Source organism: Scatophagus argus, chromosome 22, assembly GCF_020382885.2.
Source record: "Scatophagus argus isolate fScaArg1 chromosome 22, fScaArg1.pri, whole genome shotgun sequence".
Lineage (NCBI taxonomy): Eukaryota > Metazoa > Chordata > Actinopteri > Scatophagidae > Scatophagus > Scatophagus argus.
In genome coordinates, this window is record NC_058514.1 from 5,698,273 (window position 1) to 5,724,129 (window position 25,857).

At 41.4% G+C, this 25,857-nt stretch overlaps 1 long non-coding RNA gene across 1 annotated transcript in view; it reads right to left on the reverse strand.

Annotated features, from left to right (window-relative positions):
- Window positions 1–5,427: 5,427 nt before the first annotated feature.
- Window positions 5,428–25,857, reverse strand: part of LOC124054088 — a 72,595-nt gene continuing 52,165 nt past the window's right edge. Inside the window, exon 3 of the long non-coding RNA XR_006842315.1 lies at window positions 5,428–5,541. This is a non-coding gene — a long non-coding RNA (uncharacterized LOC124054088). The remainder of the gene's footprint in view (window positions 5,542–25,857) is intronic.

Sequence of the window (25,857 nt, forward strand, 5' to 3'; positions counted from 1 at the left end):
TTTGTAGACCTCAGAGAAATCCGGATGAGAATAGATAGATAGAGGTGGGAGTGGGGGATGAATACAGTAACTGCAAATACCATAAAAACAAATAATAATATGTAGGCTTATATATACCTCTGACTAAAAACACTCTGACAAAAATACTACATCTCTAGTAAACTATACTATACTAGAGATACTAATAACATATAGGAATGTAATGGATTTAGTAATTTTGCAACAAACAACAGTATATGGACAAATGTATTGGGGCACCTGGCCATTACACCAACAGGGGCATTAATGACATCACACTAATTATATTACATAGATATTAACATGGAGTTGGCACCCTTTGTAGCTAAAACAGCTTCCACTCTTCTGGGGAGGCTTTCATCCCTCATTATGGAAGTTCATCCCAAAGGTGTTGGATGGGGTTGAGGTCAGGGCTCTGTGTGGGCCAGTCAAGTTCTCCCACACCAAACTCATCCAACCATGTCTTTATGGAGCTTTGCTTTGTGCACTGGAGCACATGCTGGAACGCATGCTGGAATAGAAAAGGGTCTTCAACAAACTGTTAGGTGGAAGCACAGCATTGTCCAAAATGTCTTGGTGTGCTGAAGCATTAAAATTTCCCTTCACTGGAAATAAGGGGCCGAGCCCAACCCTTGAAAAACAGCAACATCCCACACCTGAATTCAACAATAAAGTGGTGTGTCCCAACACTTTTGTACATATAGGGCATCATTGCCTATTATGTTGATTTGGTGGACTTATTATTATTATTATTATTATTATTATTATTATTATTATTATTAACACATCCAGCAGACACAGAGCAACATTTGCATTGCATCTTGAATTTCCCTCAGGATCAATAAAGTATCTATCTATCTATCTATCTATTAATATAAAGATGAATTTCAGGCAGTACACTGCAAGTACGTCTATTATTCATTCTTCCTTTAACTTTGTTAACATTTGAGAGAAAATAGCTGGTTCTTAAGCTGCAAAATGCACTACGTCGACCAGCTATTTGGTAACTCTGTTTCTCTGTTATTTGGCACTGGACAGGTAGCACTTGAGTTGTCTGCTGTGGCAGTAAAAGTCAGATGAAAGAGGCTACAGTACAAATGGCCAGCTGAAAGACTAAAACTCTCCATAGACACAAGGGGAACAAATTCTTTGTGGGTTCGTCAATACCATTCAACACCATCTATTGTTAATGTACAGTATATGTATTGATTATTGCCACTTCATCCAGTGGTCTTTACCATGGAAACACTGTCCCTTAAGACACTAAGTAGATGAACACTTTCTGCTTTATCACCCGGTCAAAATATCAACACATTACAGGCGGACACTGTCTGAAAAGTCCCAAAGTCTCAAAGCTAACGTGTAAAGAAAAAGTCTCAGTTTAGAATATGGCTACTTCATGGCACCACTCGAAATCTCCACTGTATGCACTTAAATTTATGCATTTGTGCTTCATTACTAAGTCTTCTCTTTTATTTCACTATTATCAGTCAATATTTTAAAGTTGGTACATGCTGTCATATCTCAATAGTATGTCATTGGCTATAGCATCAAAGGCTACCAGCATTGATATAATTAAAACGTAATTCAATTGATTCTGACTGAAACTGAATTGTACTCGCACACTGAGAGAGATATGCAGAGACGGAGAAAAGAGATAAAGAAACTACAGGCTCAGGATTGTTCAAAGCAGAGGACAGCAAGATTGCCCTTGCAGTAGGACCACCTTATCAATTTGATTAGAGTGTGAAAGGACACTTAAGATCTCAATTGGCAGCACATTAGTAGTCTACTCAGCCCACTGCCTTAGAATCCAATGGCTAATGTTTGGGATAGTGGGGGAGTTTAAAAAGATTATTTGATTTCACTTCGATATGCCCCTGCATGTGAAATCAAATGGCGATTAGATAATGTGTGTGCTAAATATGAAAGGCTCTGCTTCATTTGAAACATTGATTTGCATTTCAAATGTTTTGGCCAAGCCAGAGACACAACAGGCAGCTCAACAATATATGTAAAAACATTCAAATGGCAAGACCCATTGGATGACTAAGATTAAAATATTTATACAATGTTACTTATGTAGATTCAACTTTTTGGAGCCATTATAAACAGTTTAAAAGAAAAGAAGAGATGTAGATGTATGAGAAAAAGATTCCCCCTGGTCACAAAAGGGCAGCAGAAGGCATAAAGTAATGATAATTCAGTTCCAAAAAAGATATTTGGAAAGGATGAAGGAGCTGAGCTGATTTCCTATTAGAGAAGAGAAGAGAAGATCAAAAATCAAGTTATTTGCACTTTGTTTCCTTAATCCTTTGTTGTTGGCTGGCTTCATCATGCAACTTTTCAGCGCTGTTTTCCAGACTAAGACGATCCTATTTTGGAGAGCTGGCTTCTAATAAGCTTCTATAGAGACAAAGATGCGGAGGAAAGGCCATCACATTGTTTACCGAGACAGCTCCTGTTGGAAATCAAAAGCTAAAATGTACACTGACCTCATATTCTATGCACCGTATAAAATGCATCTCCTATCTGAAGGCAGGAGAGACTCAATACACCTTCCAGCGAGTGTGTTCATGTATACACACAGAATCATCAGCTCCACACTCTTGAGTCGCATACCGCAGCGCCTCTACATTCTGTAACTCATTCGTCCGTGAAAATTCACCCGGCAGTCAAAACCTCATTAAACTCCTACCTCTTTGACGTGAATAAGGGACTGTCTAAAGTCAGAGAAGAGGCAATTGGATTTGATCTGTCATTTTCCCATAAATACGTTCATTCAAGGCCCATGGATTGCTTCAGCTGTGGTGCTCATCACATTCAATTCTTTAGCCCTGGATCCAATTTTCAGAGAACTTATTGGTGAACCAAAATAGCAATGGAGCTTTTGACTGCAGATCCCCCTGGTTACAAGGTACAACAGTCGCTTGGTAGGGTGTTATAACCAAGGATGCACACACTTTGTACATGCATGCATGCACGCATCCACATCTTGGTTTCATGGTTTCAGATGGAAAAAGAGAGGATATATGCAATACTTCCTAAGGCAGTTTGGGAGGTTATTATATATCTAATATTGGTTTCCTGCTATATCAAACACACACACACACACACCTCATAGTCTCATAGCAGGACTAATCATTACTAACATAGCAGCATATCTAGCCAATAAAGATGACTCAGATCACCAAGGGAACAGAGCAGATCTCCTTCTTCCCATTTCTCATTTTTTCACTCACAGTCTCTCTCTCTCTCTCTCTCTCTCTCTCTCTCTCTCTCTACAGGTCTTTCTCACAAGTTCAGCCTGTCCTCGCCTTCATTTTGCCTCTTTTCATTACCTCTGCCTTCCTTTTGAGTCAATTAGTACCTTCACCTTTTTCTCCATCTCACACCATCAAGCTGTCCTTATCCAGGTAAACCGATTGGGGTCCTCTCAGGAGTGGATAACTGAGCCTTTACAGCAATCACAGACAGGATGCGAGTGAGTGTTGAGGGGCAACGAAAACACACACATTCCTACATGCACCCATGCATATACGTAGACAGTATATACGCACAGGCACTTGTGCTAATATGCTGATGGCTGGCCTGGGGCAATGTTGAGACCAGCTCCCTGATTTACAGCTCTCTGTTTTTATTGGTGTTTGTGATTGGCTATGCTGTTTGTGTTTAGAAAGTCGAACATCTCATCACCTCTGCCATTACCGCAGCATCCACCAAGGACAGGAAGGCACGACTAAGTGAAGGTGTTTACAAGAGGCATATATCAACAAATATAGACACATATTGCAATGATGGGACACTGGTGGTCATTTGTCAAGATAGAACTCACAATATTCACACAAAAAGCGATTAAAGGAATGGAAGGGAGCTTCAAGGAGCAAGTGGATGAGGTAATTGAACTGAAATGTCCCCACAGGATAGAAGAAGGCGTAGAGTGGGTTTGTAGTTTGTATGTTTATGTTTTTATCTGTGTTTGTGTGCTCCCATTTGTGATTGCACATTTGCATTTCTGAATGTGAGTGTGTGTGAGTGCATGTGCATGTGCATCTTTTTTTTTGCTTGCGTGTGGTGCACGTATGTGGGCGTGTGGCTGGCTAGTGGTTATGTAAGGCGCTAATTGTCATGCAGCACACAGGGTGCAGAAGCTAAGCACAGACATGAGGCTTTTTCAGAGCCCAGATTGGTGAAAATTAAAATAATTAAGAATAATGTACCCACAGATGCAAAGGGGAGCATGTTAACATCAAAACACTTTCTGATCACATAGATATGCTAATTTTTGTGTATATATGTGCATTTATTTAATAATGCATGTACACTTGTGTACTTTTGAGTGTCTGTCTTAATGTGTCTGCTTTCATGAGCGTGTGTAAGCTTAAATGTGGGTGTTTCTACCAACATGTGTCCTTTCCTGTGTGTTTTTGACTCTCAAGCTGAACATCAGAGGAATAAGCAAAAGAATGTCAGCCTCTAAATCGTATCGCCTCAAGACCTCTGAGACACTGACACGGATGTTTGAATTAATAAGCGTGTGCTGCAACTAAACACGATTTCATGTGGTTCCCAACATATGCTTGCAATATTTATGAGCTCGGAATAAAAATGAATTTGATGCTACAGTAAACTGGCTGAAATCGTTTGTGATGCTGTGATTTTAGAAGAATAAACTGTGCATTGGTTGTTGTACAATTTATTAGATGAAGTAACTCAGCTGAAATCTTATGATTCCAAAAGCTCTTTTTTTGGATTTGAGGTCCTAATCGGTTGCTGTCATGATATCAGAGGATAATTTGAGAATGGGCTGATTTAAATATGGATGAAAATGTATCAAAGAGCATAAGCAATCAGACTCTGCATTAGCCAGAAAGAAATGTGATCAATTTTGTATGAGAAGTTTCTGAAGCAATTTTGAGTCAGCTAAGTTTCTAAGACCCACCACAGTGATGAGCATTCATGTGCCTCACTTCAGTTTTTGTTCGCCCTCTCTTGTAATCCTGTAGTCCTTTTTTGGGGGGAAACAAAGCTGTCTTGTCATGTTAATCCTATGAATTGTTTTTTGCTTGGCCAAGCCTTTACATGGCTCATTCATTTAAAATATGAAGGGGATTGTTCTTAATTGGTTAATTAATGGGTCTCATTCATCAGACAAAAGTTCCTGTGTTAGAGACATGACACAACTAAGCTTTGTGAAGCATGTCTCACTGTAATATGAATCACAAATACTAGGATGTCACATTGCTGCTGAACCTTTTCCACAGTAGGGTGTTGTTTAAATTTTTTATGTGTTTTTCCTGCCCTCCAGACAACCATTAAACTCTTAAACTCTTGGGGTGCTGGTGAAGAAATGTACAAAAACAACTCCTTGACAGTGTGACATAGAAGAGCACAGTCTATTTTTTGAGGAAAAAAAAGTTCAAGTCAAGAATTTTCTCTGTCTTTTGTTCTGTGTCCGTAACTCACCAGGGCTTGGGTCTTGGACGGGCCAATAACATGCCAGAGTGATGAGAAATCAGAGCCCTGCAGGAGAGAAGAGAAATTGGGTGATTGGTGCTTCATTCAGGCAATTGCTCTTGCCTGAGGCTCCCCGACACTGGAGGGGCTCTCTGTACAAATTTAAGCCACATTAGGAGACGAGATGGCCAGGCAAGAACAACCTGACTGCTCCTTGGCAGCCCAGCTGGCTTGGTCTGATTAATTTGCCTCAGGTATTCTGCATTACTACGTTGCATTACGAATGACAGCTATCTAATGGGGCTCATGCAGTCCATGTTCTTAAGTCTGAGGAAAAGAAATGTAACTACTCAGCAGAGATCGGCAAGTAATGCTGTCGGGAGTTTTACACTGGAAAAGAACAAAAAAGAAGATGTGATTTTTTGTTTCTTTCCATGATGCAGCCGACAGGAATCAGATGACTTCCATGTTGTATTCATAAAGGCCATTATTCTTTTTTTCTCTTTGTCACCAGTGTTCTTGTTCATTCAAAAAGGTGAGACAGTATTCACTCAAAGTCAATCACAGCACAGAGGCTCACAACCGCTTCTTTTCTATAACCACACAATTACAATATTTATGAGAACTCCTGCTGATGGAAAGACTATTTCACTGTCTCCCCTCCTCACCTCCCCCTATCTCCCCTTTTCTTTTGTGGTCCTCATTCTTTTCTGTGGGCTTATTTTAATGAAAAGTTTGGTGGTGAATTGCTCGGGGATTCGGCGGTGCTTGTAATTTCCACAACACGATGACGTGAATAACTATGAGCTGATGGTCCTAGAGACACTGACAGCCCCGGAATAAATACAGAGACAAAACACAGGAGAATAAAGGGCAGAATCCCTCTTTATGTGGCCCCACTTTGCCCCAGAGAGCCTCTGACAATAAATCATATAAAATGATTGAAAAATGAAATGTTCATTACAATGACCTCAGACAGTGAGAGAAAAGCATGAGAGAGCGAGGCGAAATGACTGCGTTTAAAAGAGGAGCGAACAGAAGGGAACGCAAATGTTCCCATCAGGGTGAATATCTTCTAATATACCTCTGCCGGGGGAAGATTATTGATAGCGACTGTATGATTGTGGGTGGGGGGATGGTATTAAAAATACTCCTACAACCACTGCTTCTGCTGCACCGCCTCTCCCTCATTCCATTAAACCCCACTGCTATAATATGCATCGGAATTGCTACTATAGGCAGTCGTTCCTGTGCTACAGCAGGCAAGTCAAATCTCAATCATTTGAACTTGAGGGTTGAGTCCTGGTGAGAGATTACTTATTCATGGCATAGTGTGCATACCAAGGGAAGATTATCTACCAGTGAAGCCCAGCCTCCCATCAAGGGCATCCTAAAGAAATATTAAGTTGTGGTATAGCACATAATGTGCTGCCTGAAGCTTCTGTTCACTTAAACAAGTGAGATTTAAACAGGACTATGTGTCCACGGACACACTCACAGCTCTGGCTGTGCTGTGAACTATGAACTGTGAACCCACTTTTCTTCCCAGATCTAGAACAAAATGACTATTCGTATGGTTTTGCATGCAGTCAACCACTGTGACTTTTCTTCGATTTAATGCTGTGTGTGACTGGTCCACTACTTTAGCTACAGCTAGCAGCTACATAGAATGTGTGGTGCTGAACTCAAGTGTTGAGTTACGTGCTGGCAGCTCAGCGTTCTGAGATGCCACCAAACTGAAAGAAAAGTAGTCAAAAGTACTCTATTGTACTCAGTATCACTTTAAGGGTACTGACATTGGTATGGGTATGGTTACTGTTTTTAGCAACACCCAGCCCTAGTCACCACCAACAAATGTTTCAGCATGCTGATGTTAAGCAGGATAAGGTTTATCATGCTAACCAAATTAGTTTGTAGTGTATTAACATGCTAATATTAGCTAATTTTAGACACGAACCAAAGCATTAGGCATTTCAAACGGATGTATGTGCTCTCGCCGCACATTCAACAGGATTTTTTCTTTCTGAAGGTGATTACAACATGCAGCATCATCCATGAGACACTTTTGAAGTGACACAGTTAATTACACTTAACTTATCTAACTATCTAATCTGGAACTCTAGATTGTGTAGTATCTTTGTAATATGAAGCTTCAAACTTCAAGAATTCCAGCTTCACTATCAAGAATTGTTTAAACACTATGCATAAAAAAATGCAATAAGTCATCTTCATAGTGTCCATGTTGTTCCTACATTAAACTCCTATTGAAGTCAAAAAAACGACTTCCCAACAAGCTAAATGGGACATGCGAATGTAGGGTAAGAGCAGACGGGACTGTGCAGGACAGATACCACACAAACACTCCAGTTAGGACACACACACACACACACACACTCTTCCTCATCATCATGACACGCTAACTGTCATTATTTATTGTATGCGTGTACACATCTGCAGTAATCCCAACTGATTCAAGGTGACAGAACTGTGTGCAAAGGTGGCGTCTACTATGGGGACAGCAGGCATTTCATGGCTGGCCACTCTGGCCTCTTCAAGCACTGTGGTGTGATCGATCCACGCACACACAAACACACATACACCCTCGCTCTCCCTTCCCGCCTCTCTCTCTCTCTCCCAGGACATTTCTGGCTTACGCAGTGATGCATTTGATTGCACTGCACCTCACCAGGGCCAGCTCATCAAAAACCTGATCCGGGGTGAGGCATGTGAGGGAATAAGTTTGTTGAAGTTATCTCTGGTGGAAACCTGTGGGGAAGATAAAGTAAAACTTGAGGAACTACCAAGCAGAACGTTTTCACAAATGACAAAATGTAGTGTCACACTATCAGGGTGGTAGCCAGTGTAAAATATGTATAGTAGATAACAGAGCAAAGTTTGAAGACACGAAATGGTCACAAATTCCAACAGCTTCATGGGCACTTGAAATAATCTTCAAGAAAAGTTTAAATTATATCACAGCAAATATCTAAAGTATATCCATCATACAACACATCTATTTCAAGAGTTCAGCTTCAGAGCAACAGCAGCTCGTTACAGTTACAGCTAGTGTACATCCACAACAGCCCAAATACCCCATATACTCCATGTCCTTCAGTTAACCGTGTCACTGCTTCAGACCAGCCATTAAATGATTCAGTGGGCTGTCCCAGCTCTTTACTTAAACTTCTCACAGTGTTGAGCTTTATTATTGATGAGATGCTGAGTGCAGGATACTCAGATATGCAAGATTTGCAAACTTCTGTCAGAATGAACACTCTTCTGTCCCAGTGCCTGTACTGTCATCTGGCACTGTCATGTAACTGAGAACTGGGAAGAACATTACATATGTGTGTGTGTGTGTGTGTGTGTGTGTGTGTGTGTGTGTGTGTGTGTGTGTGCCATCGTCTCCTCCAACCTTTTCTTAGCAAAGATGACACCTCATTATAGTTCAGATATCACCTTGGCTCAACCTCTGGCCACACACACTGTCAGTAGGCCCCCTCCAAACTCCACAAGGACCCCTCCAACTTTCTTCATGCTCACCTCACACACAGACAGCAGCAGTAATTAGTTGTCCACTGAAAATTAACTTTTTCAGGGTAGACAAGCCTTTCAAAACCTGGATGTTCTTGTTAATAACAGCAGGTAAATATAAGGAACCAGCGTGCTGTAAATCTGTCTATATTCACACAAGGAAACCAAGCAGGCTGTTCTAAGCTGGATTTGGTTGAGCAAACAAGCTCTGAGAAATGAATTCTGTTTGCACAAATGCGAGACACTGTGCTTGAGTGTGTACAGCTCTCGGTGAAAAAGCCAGGGGAAACGGGAAAATTACTTGTGCAATCCCTTTTGTAAATGGACAGTCTATCCTTCTGTTTCTTCCCTGGTCTCTTGCACACTCTTGCTCTTCTTCAATTTCCTTTATCTTAGGCTCCAGGTGCATGTATTTCAAGTCCTTTCTGTGTCCTGGAGCTTTTTTATGTTATCTCAGGATCAAATCACACGCACATGCGTATGTATACACACAGAGACACACACTGTCTTTCTCCCTGGAACAATGGGGTTCCTTGGTTGAAGGAGCAGACTGGCTAGATAAAGGGAGAGACCGGATCTCATTTCTAAGACACACTTCTTAGGCAGAGCCTCAGTAATTACAACTCCCATCCATGGTGACCACCGACCCCTGAGCATCCCATCTGGGGGGGAGGCATGCTTATGTGTGTGTGTGTGTGTGTGTGTGTGTGTTGATCGTGCCTCTTGATTTGTGTTTTGCTGCGTCAGTGTGTACTTTAGGTTTGTGCTTCCTGAATTGGTCCAGTGTGGCGCATTTCTTCAGTAATTTTGTGACCACACATGGAGGGCCACACAGGAAGACAAAAAAGTTTTTCCTAGTCTTGAATGCAGGTAAAAGCAATTACATATTTTTCCTTTTGGGTTATTAAATCTATAAAAACTGGAAAAGTTGCAGATAACGTGAAGCATTTGAGAATTTTCACAGCTGAAGCATGTTAAGGTGCTGAAAGTCAATATCAGAATGTCCTTTATGCTTTAGTTTGTACATTAATGTGAATGCACACAGAGGCTTTGCATCCATTAGTAACATTCACTGCTGCACTCACAAGAATGATTGAGAATTGATTTTTTTTTCTCTCTTTGAAACGTCTAAGAAAGTCTGCAATATGACAGAAGAATCAATATGTTTTACCTCTTTACTAGCTTATGTCAGTGGTGTTTTGAATGGAATAAGACAACAGAAAAAAAGATGGACAGAAGACGCCATGAGTGAACTGCTAAAAGTATGACAAATAAATAGGAGGGAGCAGAGAAAATCTGGCTGATGAAAGTTTTGCTTCATTTCCATGATGAAGATAATTTGGCACTGGGTGTCTCTATGGCAGGTACAACACGATGTCTTACAAGGTGCCCTATCAGTGGACAAGTTGTGATGCAGTGCACTACTGGGTGCCTTGAAATGGAGAAAAGGCAAGACCAAGACCAAGGCAGGCTGAGGCAGTGTCAAGACCAAGACCAGACCAGTGTCAACAATTACACAGCACATGCATTTGAGTTTTAGAATCTGTTACACAAGGATATATCAACTAACTAGCTTTTCATGCATCACATATACTAAGCTTTAATTTCCTGGTCCAATAAAAGTTTGGAAAAGCTCATTATAATCCAGATTCACAAAGACGGAAAAAACAAAGAGAAACTGGTTGGCTGTAGTCCTCAAGACTGCAGAGAGCAATGATGATCAGGTAATGACAGCTCAAATCAAACTTCATTATGAAGAACATGCACAGCTGGAGGAATACACTGGACAAACCTGTACAGACATACACACAGAAATCCTTCTCATTCTTCTTTTAATTTGAGTCCTAATGCTGTATAATACCAACAAAACAACTTTATTTTCTCTCATTGTGCCGTTGCCACCTCCTGCTCTCTCTCGCTGCTTCCTTCCTTCCTTTTGCTTCTCTGTATTATTATCTCCTCCTCCTTTCTGCCACAGGCTGAGAAAATAGATGGTCTTGGCCAGAAAATTCAGCTTTGTGTGCAGGAGATTGCACAACAGTGTGTTTCATTTCCACAAATTCAGTGTCTATATCTGTATGCAGATGTTGTTGTGTATGTAGTCGAACAAAGCCAAAGCGTCTTTTGCAAGTAATACAATTGGATTACAGTGGTGGAGACCTGCTGTTTACTCTGAAAGAATCTCAGAGGCTTTTCAGATCCACAGGCCTGTGATTGAATTAGCTTTTGTTCTAAGTTGCTGCCTTACATGATGCAGCAGGATGCATTGTAGGTGTCCCATGTACTGCATGCATATTCAAACAGACCAGCAAACCCCTTGGTGGGCTTTTGTGTGAGCAGTATGTGCAGTGTGACCAAAAATGCAATTTCTCACTCCATAGTGAGTTCTAACTCCATAGGTTTAGTATGCTACCTGGAGTCCTGAAGAGGTGTGGTGTCACAACAATGGATTTGTGCTGATATGAAATCCCCCAAACAAAAATTACCAGGACTTTGGTGAATACAGAGCAGATTCATGAAAACAACAATAAAGGGGTTATTCAATTCAATATATTGCAATATATTATTATTAATATATATTGTGTTTATGCTAGCGTTGTATGCTTCCTTCTTCCTGTTTCTGTTTACATTGTTATGTTGGAGAGGAAGAGTCAAAAAGCTGAAGACAGATTACAACACGGCTGTCTAGCTGTCGGTGAGCCTCAGCCACAAATCCCAGCATGTAAATTATTAATTAAAAAGTCGAGGCTGTGTTTTTGAAAATCGAAACGGTATCACAAATATAGATACTCAAGTGTATCGATATTTTCTTACATTCACATGATTAAAAGATAAACTAATCCGGCAGATTTACGAACAGTAAAATCTGTATTAAAAACAAGAAATGTACTAATTCAAACCACAGCGCTGTCGCCTCATATCATGAAGAGATGAAGAGCAGAGGTCCTCTTAGCAAAGATAACTGAAGACAGATAATTATTATATAATTATTCACATAATTACAGTAATGACTGCTAAATGAAAGTTTACTGAGCTTGCTTTCCTTGTAAAATTAAAGAGTACTAAAAATGCTCTGATGCATAGAAAAAGATTGAAATGAGAATGGTTAGATAACATTACAAGAAAGAAAAATCAAAAGATGCTGGTTTAGTCAGTTAAAGCTTCACTATTGGTATGCTGGAGGTGTTGGATGCATGACTCTCAGACTGCTACATATTCAGAAAGCCTGGGAAATCATTGCTATCAAACCATCACGTAGGGACTCGTGTGATGATGGTTGAAAGACAGCCTCCCTGCCTCACTCCTTCACCCGGCTGTAAAAGTGAAATACTGAGTATACTTATCAGTCTGTGCTGAACTGCTATCACCTCGCTAAAGATTTTTGCGTTTTGAATCAATACAAATTTTGGCGCTCACAAAATGATTGACTGGTTTCACTGCTGCAAGTACTGACAGCATATTGCAGGTAAAAGGCGTTCTTTTGCTTTAAAGCTACAATTTTTCTAATATTGGTAAAAACAAGAAAATACCCTTGAGTGAGTTATGATTGTCCATTTTGAAGACATGCAGAAACAGTCAAGGGGCCTGACAAACTTTATATCAAAAAAAAAAAAAAAAGGTCAAACATCAAAAACTGTGTTTCATGCTCTTTCATATCCCTCCTCCACAAAAAAATAGAATTTATGTGCAAAGGACTTTGTGGTGATTTCACCGTCTTTTCCTTCTCCTACATCTTTTTATTGCACAGTATTTTTCTGGAACATTTTATGTCTCACAGTTTAATATTCTGACAACATAACGGGCTCTGATTGATGTATTTTCTCATGTGTATTTAGAAAAAGGGACATGATATCTTCGCATATATGGCACTCTCAGAGCAGGGATACCCAGTAGTGGTGGTGGCGTTGATGTGTGTGTGTGTGTGTGCGTTGTGTGTGTCCATTCGGTTATGGCTGAGTGTTACGCGGCTGTCCTTCAGTGATGCTGACGGAGGATATAAATTTATTGCTCCCTGAAGTAGACAACCCATCATTCTCAACACAGTGATTCCGCATTCACATACAGGACACACTTGAGTGTAGCACTGGCATGCAGTGCTTAAGTGTGCATGTGTGTGTGTGTGTGTCTGTTTGCACTAGTTTGTCTAGTGTGTGGGTGTCAAAACTGGTGAAGGTCAAGCGGATAGGTGGGGGTCAGCTCACTGTTATTCTGCAGCAGCCGTAACAGAAGCTGCCAGGAATATTGATTGACGGCGTTTACAGCAGACAGCTCCACTTGGCATGTCATTGACATAAAATGGAAGACTTTCGCCCCAGCCAAGGAGCCCATGATTATCCGCCTGCATTTATCACACTCCCAATACTTGCTGTTTTCTAGATCATGAGCTGACCACACACTCAAATGTGAATATTGATCTGAGCACTAAATACAGCTGAGGCTGATGGGAACGTCAATAGTTTTGCAAGTGTTCCGTCATAAACCAAAAAGGGGAAGAAATTTTGACCCAATGTTGACGCTTCAGGTCGAGTCGAAGCAAATACAGATATATCCTCTGGATCACCATGGCTGATTGACCAACCAAATTACCAACCAAGAGAAATCCTCAGAGCCGCGCCACAGACACATTGTAGGCACAGTATAAAACACACACACACACACACACACACATAGTTTCAGAGACTTTTTTGAAAGGGATTCAATCTTAATTCAATCTTAATCGAAAGTTGCCACTGGCCTATTTCAGATTTTTTTTTTTTTTTTGCTGTTATTTGTACATTCTTTAGCTGTTCTCAATTTCCCCCCTTCTCCCCTGGTGATTTATGACTGGCAGAGGTATCGCTTTAAATGCACCAAAAATTGCCCTTCCCCATCCGCCCAATGGAGTTATTCAATTGCCACCCAATATGGCAGGGACAAATGACAGCCATTAGAGTGCAAAGCTTCCAGCTGCACTTTGGTCTGAGCTTCTCACCTTGTGGTTACACTTTGCATTCATCAGAAATGTCTGATCACCGGCCAGAATCTCTAAAAAAAGAATAAAGAATATCATTATTTTCTTATTACGGCGACAAGAGCAATACTTTATTCTCTGACCCTGGGAATTTCACGTGAATACTCATAACATTGAGCATTACTCAGATCCACATAAAACACAGGCAAAAATGTTTTTCTACAAGCTATTAAAAAATGCAGCGAAGACCACATGAGAATGCTGCTAAGAGACTGGAGAGATTCAAAGAAGCTTGAAGAGGTCAAAGAGCTCAGACAGATCAGAGACAAAGACGCTGTGGTATTTCCCCAAAATGTCATAGTGTTTGATGCTACCCCAAGTCTGAAATGGGAAAAAGAGTGAATGAGAACTGGGCAAAGTCAAGGAGGACTTTTTCAAATTCTCCCTGCCTCTCGATATGAGGAGGCCAAAGAGTGATGAGGAAATTGGATTGAACATCTGAGTGGAACAGATGATGAGGGAGTACAGAATGTGCTGAGAAATTGAGAATAAGTAAAATGTATCAAGACCACATGAATAGGGCTGGGAGGAAAAGTAAAAATCACCAAATCATCAAAGCCCCCAGTTTAAGGCAGAAAGAGAAAGGTGAGTCTAAAATGGCAGAGAGAATTTGCCTCTATTTTCGTGCACGATAGAGACATTTCACAGCTGAATTTGGCATTTGGGGTGCACACCGCAATTGTGGTGTCAAGAATAAAAGGTATTTGTGCTTTCTCTGCCCATCTGCTCAGACCTGAAGTGCGGTGCATCATGTTCCGCGGACTTTTAATGCCCCTATCGAGCCTTCACATGGGAAGAGATAAAAACAAGTGCAACATGTGGCTGCATCCAACATAGAAGTGATCTTATGTGCCGTAGCAAGTTATCCACACGCTTTATTGGTTTCCAAGACAGTTTACTTAAGGCAATAACCTGCTGCCACTGCACCAGAAGATGTTGTGCGTCTGACAGCAACAGTTCAATATGAGGAGCTACCAAATGAGACATTGCCCTTTACGCAATGTTCATGTTTGCTTATTCTTCGCATTTGCATTTTCAGTTCCCAAAATATATATATGGCTCGTGAATGCTGAAGACATTTCAAATCATTTTTCCTTCTTAGCGATTTGCCAAGCAGAGATCCTGCAATCTAACAATAAATTAAGGCTAAACATTCACTCTGAGAAATTCAATTTTCTAAAGTGGGTTTCAAGTGTCTGCATGCTGGTCAAAAAGTATAAACAAGAACTGCCTGCACAAGCAACGAATGCATGAGCAAATATGAAAAACCTATCACATTCTAAGAATAGCAAAAGCATACATGATTTGTAGCTGAGAGGCTAAAAGAGTAAAGTTAAAAAAGTTGATAACTTTTAATAAGGCCAAACACATTTTGTGTACTGCCAGGCAGATGATGGAGTAAACTTATTAAAAGACATATTCCTGAGTGCAATGCCGTCCGTGGTCCCATTATGTGCCTGTGGCCATTAAATTACAAGAAGTCGGCTGCCGTGTGAGCCTGCACTGTTAGTCGCTAATTCCCGACAGCAGACCTAACAGAGTGAACTTCCTCATTTGAGGTGAGATGGCAAAATTGGTAAGATCCATGAGGATGTGTGCATCTGCCTATGCACACATCAACCAGCCCTATCCTTCACCCTTGATTACGTGGAAAAGGGATGAAAGGGTGCATCCTGCAAGGAAGAGAAAGAACAGGATCACGACAGCTCTAAAAGAACATCTGTTTAGTTCGCCAAAGTGTGGCTGAGTTTGTGTCTCCATTTTTGTGAAACTGCAAGACTTCAAGCACATGTTTAGCTATCACAGGACGGTTATTCGTTTTAAGACAGGAAATAAACTTGCATCTGTTAAAAATTCACCCGCTGCAGTTCTGTGTTTGCGCATGCCAACAGGGTTTTTATTTTTAATAGCAACAGAACAGATTCAGAATAATGGGTCGGTACATTCATGACAGCGGTGGTTTATTGTGAATTTCCCACCTGTGGAAATACACATGAAGTGTGACTGACAACAGAGGCCTCAGTTACATGACACTACAAATGAGGAGGAAGAAGTTCCTGCCCCAGTGGCTGTGAAGGTAAAAGTTTTGAACTGTTGGGGGGTGGCATGATGAAAATTCTCCCCAAGGTCTTTAAAACTGGGGATGAGGGAGGTGCACCAAACGATGGCACAGAGGAAAGGTCGATTAGAGTTCATCAACAGGCTCCAGACAGTGACTGTCGGCCAGACTCAGCAGCTTGGAGATGTATGGCGTAACAAGCACCAATCCTCTGGGATCTCAATCCAGGGGCAGGTTGGATGATGTGCTCGGCCGGGCGTGGTTTCCACATATGCCAGGGCAAACCGGGAAAGTGTTTCCCAAACCACAATATTAGGGCTCCAGATACTCAATATAGAATAGGACAAAGAAGCCAGATGGAGAGCAGTTCATCTTCTTCACTCAGCTCTAAGTTAAATGGGATCAAGAGGGGATATTGTTGCTGGAGTTAAAGACAGGTTACGGTTAAAATTAATGCAACTCAACACAAGTTAAATGCTTAAAGAAACTTATTCTTCATCAACAAAGATGTTTTTTTACTGCTTGATTCTTCTCTTATGATTCATATTTCATGCTCTCCTAATCTGCTCTTTATGCCTTTGTATCAAATGTCACTCCTAAATTGTGTTTCTTTATGCTACATTGGCTCATGGTGTCATAAAAGAAAATCAAATCTGAGAAAGAACACAGTCACTTAAGAGCGATTCAAGAGCGTCACATTACTGTAGCTCAAACATATTTAGCCCCATAAAGGCAATAAAACTGACAAAATGGGAGTAAGTAAATTAAAAACGCTGAAATGAATGAAGACAAGGAATGGAGAAACTGTAGTGATGAAGATCTTACTATGATGTCACGCTGTCTATTTTTGGTGTTACCTCACTGATTTAATTCACACTCTCCACTTGGCCTTTCTTATCATCTTTTCTCTCCTCAGTCTCCTCAGTCTCCTCGTCTCAGCTCTGTGTTTTCTTTGAGGAATCTTATCATCAACTCCTCACCCTAAACTCTTCCTTTGACACCTCCTCATTCTCATAATGCTGAGACTTTTGAAGGGCTTAGTGAGCACAGTGAATAGTAAACATTTTACAGCATTTCTGGGAACCATAAAGACAAAGCAGTTTCATCTCAGTCCTAAAATCTTTTTTTTAATAATGTCAGTGACTCACTGCGAAGAAGTGAAGTGGGGATATTTACAAAGTTGCTTTGCTCTCTGCTGCTTGCCACACTGAATGAACCGTGTGGGCTGGTGCAGGTTTACAGAGTGGGAACATTTGATTTCATTTAAGGGTGAAACACTGAGTGTTGCTCAAGGGCGTGTGAGTCTTTGTGTGTCACATGCATTCATGCATCCATGTTTTGAAATTATCGAGATAGTTTTCAGTCAAAAGTTAGTTAGTTGTGCTACTAGCTTATTTGAATATCACTCAATATTATTTAAACAAAATGTGTAAAGATGACACCCAGGATTTTCTATTAGCCTCAAAATCACATTTTTCTGAAAAGTGAGAAGCAGCACAGAATACGTCACCGACTGCGGTGCTGCTGCTATAGAAACTGCTGCTGGTTATAGTTGTTCAGACTATTCATGCAGGCATATTAATACTAAATACTTAATCTTGTAGCTCTTCTTCTGCTCTGTATATTTTCAAAGGCACCATTTATATCTTTAAAGACCAATAAAAATAAATAAGATATAAAAAAATATGCACAATATCAGTCTTAATTTATTCTATGGATGCATTATATGAACCATGGATCAGTGCCTGCTTTTATTAGTTTCCTGATTTTATCATTTGTTCCCCTGGTGATTACACCCCTGAAGTCTGAACTTTTGCCTAAATTGCCCAACAGATACCTCTGAATTTACTGGTGATCATGACTGAAATCAGGTCTTCTGTTAATGGTTTGTGTCTTTGGGTCATGAATTGATTTGGATAATTGAGTGTAACAGATCACTTCCTGCAAGTTCAGTTTGTCTTGGGCTTATGTAGGGCCGGGAAAAAATGGCAACCCGAACCCTCGCGAGACTCTGCTTTATCAAATTATGAGTACATGAAATGTGTGGTTGACCTACTATGTTTTGGAAATATCACATGTGGCACTTTGCCCCTCTACTGTCAGAGGACATTTTAAACTAAATTAAAATGTAATATTTTTAAGGGAAAAGATGAAAACAGGACACACACCTTAGCATCATGTAAATCCAACGCCCTGACTGACGATTCTTCCTCAGGAGGAAACAAAGTTAATTTGTGTTTTAACGGTCGGAGGCGGACGCTGTAATGAATTATTATTGTAAGCAAGTAATGAAATCAGAGAAGAGTAATGATTAACAGATTTTTTTTATTATTATTAATGAGACCACCAGCACCGATTTTGATTCCACAAGTGCAGACATCACACTGAGATGAATGAACTCTAAATTGCACAAGTGAAGTAATAATATCCAGACAAGAGAGAGGATACTATATATGTAGATATCCCTTCTTACACATACAAGACATGTGCACTGTACTGTGCATTATATCATCATAAAGTACTTATCCCCAGACTATTGACCCTCAGCGTCTGTTTGTAGTTTTCTTCATCAACACTAATGAAACATCTGTCTGCTGTTTCTCCAACAGAAGCAACACAGTTAATTGCAAATAGATTACCCTGCTAATTATGTCACTTTTCAATGTCCATGTTTGTTTTTGAAGTGGTATGCGCCTCGATTCCTCCTTTATCCACAACTGTGTAAACAACCTTTAGAAAGTGCCGTCGAGGATGTGCTCATCCGCTTATAGAAGTCGTCGTGTTGGTGTTTGTAACTGCAGTGCGTGATCATCCGTGCATTAGAGAGCGTGCTCCGGGTGTCATCTTGCATCCCTGCCCTGTCAGCTCTGCAGCATTCTTAACTAGCAAACTCATTAGAGAAATAATGGCCTCGGGAAGCTTTGTGTGACCCCTGTCTCTTTTTACTATTTCTCTGATAAGTAATCCCTGTCTTCCCTGTGGTGCCTTCTTTCACACGCCTCCAGTTCAGAGGGCAACACTTTGCACCGACTGAGGAATATACAGTACGACCATTTAGATCTGTCTCGTTCTAGCTTTTATCCTTCTCTCTGCGTGCGAGTGTTTTCGTGTTTATTGCTGGACAGGGATCCCCTAAGGCAGGCGGGGCAAGGGTCTGTGCAGGTAAAAGTGTTCAATGCCTTCACCTTTCACTCCTCTCTCAGAACAGACAGAAGAGGAAGGAAAGGGAACAGAGGAAAGCTGTTTCCTCCGGGTGAAAGAGGCAAAGTTCAGGATGCAACGTAGAGGTGGGAAAGCAGTCACGAAACTCGCACTTGGACAATGAAGGAGTAGATTTAATGAAACATGGAAAAATGAAAAAGGGAAAGAATGACGATGAAAGACAGAGATACTCATCTCACCTTCAAACTGTACTCCATAACCACATACCCGATACGAGAGCTGGTAGCTCCAAAGTGAGTACATCGACATACAGTGAACACAACTACTGGATGAAAGGAAGAACGTGAGGAAATGAATTGGAATAAAAGGGAAAGTGAGAGAAGGATAACAGGGAAATAGTGGTAGGCTGAGCAACAGAAAGAAATGCCAAACTTGACATGATCAGAAGAGAAGGTGGTTAGTAATTCTATAGTAAGCTATATGGTAAGGTGACCCAGCTGCCCTTGTGGGTATGCAAGTAGGCGTTCATGTAGCAGCACCAGAGGCACTCAAGGGAAGCAAAGCTGTTCTGAGGTCAGCTCCAAAGGCACAGGCATGGGGTCTTTGCATTAAAAGGGGCTGCCAAATCCCCAGGCCCCATATCAGATGAAATTAAAAATGCACAGGCAGGAACTATACATGTACCCCCAAGGTTCAGCTTCAGCACGCACCGAACAGTAGGAGGAAGACAGAGGAAGGAACGAAGGAAAAGATTCCAAAGGGACTGGAAACATGCCAAGACCATAATAATCTCTTACAATGTAAACTAATATTTCAAATAAATATTTGTTGAAGCATTTAATGAAAATGCATACATTTACCATCCTTTCAATTACTTCTAGGAATGGTCTTATGGTGCCGATGATGAGTGAGTATATAAAAAGACACATTATCACCACAGGCATCATTGGCAAAGATGCACAATTAACTCTAGCCATAAAGAGACGGGGTGAGACACTGTCCATAAACGGTTATTTTTCTGTTTTATTCATTCAGATTATTACTATAGCTTCTCTGATGTGAGAGTGTGATGCTATACGAGATGATAACTTCACTAACAGATTGAGGAAAGATTTGAAAGTACATGTACACACCCAGACAAATTCTTATTCTGTCCTTCAGATTAGACAGGAGTGGAAGAGGCAAAATGAAGCCATCAGTTACCATACTGTGACAATATATCACTTCCATCAGCGAGCTAATTGGCCGACATTAATTTCCTTTATACAGTTTCCTTTAATTCAAACTTAGAATTAAACATGAAACTTAATTCCAGGTTCCAACATATTTTAAAGGGCCTTAAATACTCTCTTCTGTGATGGTAGTTTGTTTTTCGTCTTTTCTGTGATGTTGCAGATGTCGCAAATAAAGCTGCTGTGACACACACACAAAAAAACATTCGACTAAACCTCAAAGAGGATCTCTGTGCTCACTGTGATTCAAGACTCCAAAGTTGCCCAGAGGCTCAACCTGGAGAAGTCAAGGAAGGGTCAGCTTGGTCAAAATCCCCTATGAAGCAGAGGAGCAACACCCAGGGGACACCCTAGACAACCCACAGCCCTACACAACACACAGCTGTTTTAGACTCGACTAAGTAAATTTACTTCAGACAAAAAGAGCAAAAACTGGTGGTTGTGTTAAATGAGCTCCAGATCATATCACATAACCTTAACTAGTTACTGGGACTAAATAAATAAAAACAATTCATGCTAATACATCGCTCTGAAAATAAACCATTTCATCGTGTGCTAGTGCTACAGTAACAGGGGAAAATAACTGCCCAATCAGAGCTGAGTGCATAAATTACACACTCACTGTTAAGTATGACTGTAAGCTTCAGGCTCATGAGAGATGAGAAAGAGTCTGCCACATTAAGTCTGTATGTATGAACTATTCTTAACATGGATGAGGACTTTGATACGATTTTCCCGCTAGAGAGTTGCACATAAAATGTGCAAAACATAGAACAATATTGTGAGACAGAAACCTGATGTTTGCCTTCAGCCTTGTGAGGTGATCGTTCTTTCTCTTGCTAGAGGCAGAAATCATTTTCTATACATTTAGTCCCCTTAGTGTGCAATGCAATTTGGGTAAATAAGCAATAACCAAAGAGGCACTGGTAACTACTAACCAGGTGACTAGAAAGAATCGGAAGAAGTAGCAAAGGCATACACTCAGTCAACTAGTGCAGAGAAAGAGATGAAATATGGTGACTATATATGCACACATAACAAAAAAAGAATTCATAGCGTCAACTCTGAGGCTGAAGAGATGCCTGTGAAACTCCCTGCATGATGTTACCAGGTTTGAGTCAGATATGAAAATCACAGAATCCCACATAGTGGAAGTAGTCACAGAGGCTCTGACTCACAAAGTACCTGTATATACAGAGTGACAGTAAAACTCTGCGTCCAGCACACTGTAAGCCTGCAACAAGACATGCGGTAAGCTGCTTAATGTCACCGCAGAACAGAGGAAAGCAGAGCTGAGCAAAGAGAACTGGATAGGGAAAGGATGGATGGATGGACGGACGGATGGATGAAGAGAAAGAAAAAAACAGGGATTTGGGCCTGTGATAGGATGTCACAGGATGGGTGTGAAGGGTGAGGATGACACGGGAAGAAAAGGACGGGTGTGTGTTTGAGAGAGAGAGAGAGAAAGAGAGTGGGGGCGAAGTATACAGAGTGAAATGAAAAAGCCCTTCCAGACAGCTAGGTGACAGGCCTAAGTAACCCCCCTAAAGTCAGTCGGCACATAATCCAGGTAACGTGGTACGAATAATAGATGAAACATCAAACAGCAACCCTCCCACCTTCAGCTAACCAACTACAGCGTTCGCACCCGACTGCCAGCCAGCCCATCCCATCCAAAAATCCCCTTTCATGTTACCGCTGTGCAGCACGCTCCAAAAGCTTATCACCATTGACAAATCCTCTTTTTTTCCCAATATGCTGGGAAAAATAGAACAGAAGACTGTTTTACTGCATACATATTTGTGATGCAGGGGGAAAAAATAGCTGATATGTTATTTATTTATTTGTTTCATGGGGAGGTTGTCGTACATTTATTTCCTTGAGTGCAGGGTGTTGGTGGCTAACATGCGCTGAAAGATGCGGGGAGTCGTGCGGCAGGAAGACAGAGTGTTACTGCTCCCATGGTGAGAATTTGAGGGGATCGTTACATAAAGATGAAACCCATTAAGTATGGGGAATGTAATTTGTGCAAGTGACAGATCATTCTTTCTGTGTTGTCTGGTAATTGCAGACGCTGCATCATTGGGAATGTGAGTGAGACAAATACGAGAGGAGAGCTTAAAAGTGGATTTGGTCAACAAGGTGGGTAAATGTGTGTGTGTGTGTGTGTGTGTGTGCTGTTGTGTGTTTATTCCACTCTGTCATGACTGGTATGAAACTTTTCTTCTTGCAAGCTGCTATGGTGCATTGCACCTTCTGGGCCCTAGTTAGTAGAAGCTGCTAACATAATTGAAAGTGGCAGAGAACTGGCTGAGCACCGCTGGAGGCTGAGAGAAGGTGGGGTTTGATCCAGAGCTGGGGGTCACAAAAGGGCAAGAAAAGGGAGGAAGCAAGAGGGGCAGGGTGGATGTCTGCCTCCCTGAAGTTACAGTACATGCTGAGGTGTTTTTGTGAGAGAGTGTGTGGAGCTCCAGGTTTTCTCTTCCTTCCCGATTGCCACACATCACAACACATGCACACACACTGTTTTGAAGAGTCAGAATTTACCTCATCAGAGCAGAGTCCTCTGGGCCGGGGGGGAGGGGGCTCCTCTGCCCTGGTTTCCCTCTCTCTCCTCCTCCTTTTCTTTCTCTTTCCCTCTCACACTTTCTCTTCGCAGAGCCCCAGAGCCGAGACCTTAATGAAGACGAATGCGAGGAATCAATTTGAGGCATCTTCCTTCCATCTGGCTGGGGCTCGTCTCTGCACCTCAATTAGCACGCCAGCTGGGGGAGAGCTCCTCCAAAGCAGCCCTATTACACACACCAGCGTCTTGGGTAGCAGCTACAGGCTACCGGCATGGCTGAGAGACGGATGCATTAAAATGGGAGGAATGTGCTACTTAAAGCTTAGCAGTGAAAATCTGTTTTTCTTCTGCACCTCGGGATGAAATAACATGACAGCTTTGCCAAACTCCACTCTGCACCACTAAATGTTCTTTAACAACCCAGCTGATGAACAATAAAGTGAATAAGATGTCTGAGTGAAGTATTTAAAGGGACAGTTCACTACAAAATGAAAACCAACCATCTAGATTGTTTTGGTGCGAGTTGCTGAGTTATGGAGGTACCTGTATAGCACCAGATGGCACTTTGTTGTAAAGACAAATTTTGCATGACAAATGACTACAGAGTAAATTGTCAATTGTTTGTGTAAGTTCTTGCAAAAACCTTCCACCTGTTGCCTCTACAGTTACACCACTGTGCTTGAAGCAGCTCATGAGAAAGTATGTAAGAAAACTCACATAAGAAGTAGTAGTAGTAGTACATGATGGGAAAGCTCATAAATAATTTGGCAAATACACAATGATAGTGTCCTTTACCAAAACTGACAAGGTACTGGAAAACCTGGTAGTGAGTTGAGGATTCACAGTCTTACAATATTGCATCTACAGGGTGGAGGGAGAATCCACAGGATAAAACCACCTATAGGCACCTAAAAAGTGGTGGGTATGAAGATTATGCTGCTCACTGACACACTTACTTGTCAGTTAAGCAGATACCGTACACATAAACACCAGAATCTACCGTCACTGCAATCTGCTGTTTCTCTGGATTACATCAGTTTAAGTCCGGCGTTACACCCTGACGAACTCTGACCAAATATTGACGCGCGCTTATCCAAACTGTCCCTGCTCAAACTGTGGGCGTCCATCGTCCCAGATATCAGATTACGGTGAAGCTAACAAATAAGGGCAAAGCAGTGCACTGCCAATATCTAGCTTAATCTTGGGCATTTACAGTGTAAGCTTGTTACGATGACAAGCTTGGCCATGCATGGCTGGAACAGATCTTAACATCAGACTAAAGAGCTCAGGCAAACAGAAGCTTCGTTCATCGGAGGGACAGCTCATTCTGAGTGGGCCCCACAGAGGCTCCACGGGAGGAAACCCAGTGTGGCCTGGTACAGGAGGTGATCAGGGGACTTCTTGAGGGTATTTGGCAGGAGGAAACTTAATTAAGTGAGCAAGAAAGCAAGTAAGCTCACTATTCCCTCATTTATTTGGCAGCAGCTTGCTCCAAGGTAGATTAATTGCCCTTAAGGTAAAGGAAAAGCTTATACTTTGTCCAAACACTTGTACTAGACTTTTAAAAACCCTGTTTTATTTGTCCAAATCAAGGTGAAGTGTTGTTTTTAAAGCTTAAGCAGCTGTGCAGTTAATTTTCTCAATCACACACACACACACAGAGCTGATGGAAGCTGTACTATCAACAAGCCTTCTCCAGTGGCCAAAGCCAACAAAGCAGTGGCCGCTACTTTGGCAGTAATATGAGCTGCCACATTATCATCTTTCACACTAAATTCCCTTATCAAACTGTGTCGGTGTGTGCTCTCACCTAATTGAGTTCCCACAGGTAGGTCATGCTTGTGTTTTACAACATGCCAGCACATTGCTGTTCCTCTCTCTGTCTCTCCTCTCCTACACTCTCACCCTGCCACTCAACTTTCTTAATGCAGAGAACTAATATTTTGCATACAAGCATCAAAATGGCATGTGATCTCAGTCTGGTTTTGATACTGCACAGTACACGGCGTGCAACGAAAATACACATGGACCTTAAGAAGAAACGGGAAAGAAGGTGGGTGAAGATTAGAGGTGTAATGTGCACACATATACACTGATATACATAAAACATATATAAATATAGACATGCAGCTGTCTATAGTTTGGCTTCAAAAATCCCTCCCCTGCAGCCTGTGACTCACACATACAGTTCCTCAAACAGCGTGCCCTGCAGCAATGGATACACATGCTGCTGGATGAGCTGTACTAAGCTGTAAGGGGATGAGAGATGGGGAAGACCCCCTCATGCCAACATAGAAGAGCCTCTGACGTCCATGGCTATGCGTGTCTGTGTGTTTGTGGGTGTGCGTACATGTGCTGATGAGTCAGAGTGAACACTGAGTCCTGCCTCTGGGGCATCACTCCTCCCTGGCATTGGCTGTGTCAGCATGAGAGACATTCAGCCAAATGTCAAGCATACTACCGCTACTACACATCTGTATTTTTAGTTTTGTTGCACCTTCGCGTGAGCTGTTTATAGTATCCTCGTGGCTGTATGTACTGCAGTTTAAATATACATAATACTGCACAGTAGATCATCTGTAATTTCATCTCACAGGTGTGCTTGGGAATAACTTATTTTTGTTCGAATCTGTCCCAGTTTTAATCTCGCCAAATGTGCCCTCACATTACTTTTATATGGGCTACACTTTGATTTAGAAGGATGTTATTTAAGATGATTTAATTATCACTTTGGTTGTTGTGTAACATCCTGTCTGTGAATTAAGATCACATGCAAGAAAGGCCTCAAGCCAAGTTCAGTGTTCAGTGTAACAAGTAC